Source organism: Rhinolophus sinicus, linkage group LG06 (genome assembly GCF_036562045.2).
Source record: "Rhinolophus sinicus isolate RSC01 linkage group LG06, ASM3656204v1, whole genome shotgun sequence".
Classification (NCBI taxonomy): Eukaryota; Metazoa; Chordata; class Mammalia; order Chiroptera; family Rhinolophidae; genus Rhinolophus; species Rhinolophus sinicus.
The window spans coordinates 17,131,068-17,132,855 of record NC_133756.1 but is presented as its reverse complement, the minus strand read 5'-3'; the positions used below and the strand labels follow the sequence as shown (position 1 = coordinate 17,132,855).

Here is a 1,788-nt window from a genome sequence, read left to right as displayed (position 1 = left end):
CTATTGTCTAGAATAGCACCCTCTTCCCCAATATATCCCCTTATCCTTTTTTATTTTTCTTCATAACATTTATCATTCCCTGACATATCTTTTTTTTTTCTGCTTACCCAAGTAGAATGTAATCCCAAAAGAGTAGGAACTTTTGTTCACTATAATACCGTCATGACCTTTCAAACAAAGTACCTGGCACACGGTTGACATTCATTAAGTATTGGTTGAATAAATGAATAAATGAAGTTCGTTGTCATGTCTTTTTTCTCTTTCTTCCTCAGTTCATCTCAGCAATAAAAGAAAGAAAAGTAAGCAAGAGAAGAATCTCAGCAAACAGTAGACAGTCACAGACTTATCTGGGGCCTCAACCATGGTGGTATGCTCCCCTGAACAAGTTTTCTGGGGCTTTTGAGAATGATCCTTTTAGTGCATTCAACCACTATCTTTTAAAATCCTCAAGGTCCTTGACCTGCTTTCTTTTTTGTAGTACCAAATCTTAACTCTGGAACTCTGGGTCAATTTAAATGGTTGCTTTTCTGTGTTCAGGCAGGCTACCAAGCTCTGATGAAGAAAAATCATTCAACTGGGTAGCTTGATGCCACTATAATAAATTCATGATCACTTATTTCAACCAATGAAGACAAAATAAAATTTAAAAATAGCAAATGTTTATGCCTGAAAAATGGTATAAATACTTTACATGCACTAACTCATTTAACACTTGTAAACCACTGTCAGTTAGGTATTCATTCTATTTTACTGATGAAGAAACTAAAGCATAAGTAACTAGCCAAAAGTCACAAAGCTGGTAAGAGACAGATTAGGAATTTTCAACTCAGGCATTCTGATTCCAGAGCTGGAGCTTTTAACCCCTACTGCCAGGCAATTTAATTATGTTTCCCCAGGCAGCTCTTTCTCTACCACTGACTATAACCAACAGATCTACTCTGTTGTCTAAATTCTGGTCGTACCATTCACGTTTACATTATAGCCAATACTTAAAAGGAAATTTATAGCCTTAAATTTATAGCCTATATTTTAAAAGAAGACAGACCGAAAAGTCAGGTACTAAGCAACTGAAAACTTAAGAAACAAAAAAAGAAAAATAATAAATTCAATGAAAGCTAAAATAAATAAATAATAAACATAAGAGCAGAAATTAATGAAGTAGGAAACAAAGATATAATTGAAAGGATCAACAAAATACATTAGAAAACATTTAGCATCTTAGAAGAAAGACCATATTTTACTCCTGCTTCTATAAAAACATTATTTGTTTGAAAGAACAGTAGTGTGACTCACCTACAACTCTCTTAATATGAAAAAGAGACAAAATAAGCTGAAGAAGGAAAATTCCAGTGATACTCCACAACCTCAAATAGTGAGATCTTGGTTTTGACAATGATTTATCCATACCACCCATGTTCTGATGCCTTGTGGATCACTGACAATCCTCTTGGCACATGCTACAGCTTGAGTGATGACATCTTGCAGCAAAGCATTACAGGATATACAACAGGCATTAAATGCGTGTAGGTTTTTGCCATCATTACACCAGTAGTGGCTATTGATCTGAAATATCCCATAATTAGTGCTTTTGCTTACAGGATTGTAGTTTGTAGCTCGTGTGTTATAACTACTTTCCCATGTGGCCAAACACACCCAGTTTGCCAGGCTGACTCCCTTGAGGCCACCTATTCCAAGCCTTTTCAGAGCTCTGGAAAACTCACACCTTTAATAGATCTTGCCCTGGATGGTGACAGAAAGGAGAAGGCCCAGAATAAGGAGAGCCTTCAT

At 36.0% G+C, this 1,788-nt stretch overlaps 1 pseudogene; it reads right to left on the bottom strand.

Moving 5' to 3' along the window:
- Positions 1-1,293: 1,293 nt before the first annotated feature.
- Positions 1,294-1,788, bottom strand: LOC109456856 (lysozyme C; annotated as a pseudogene).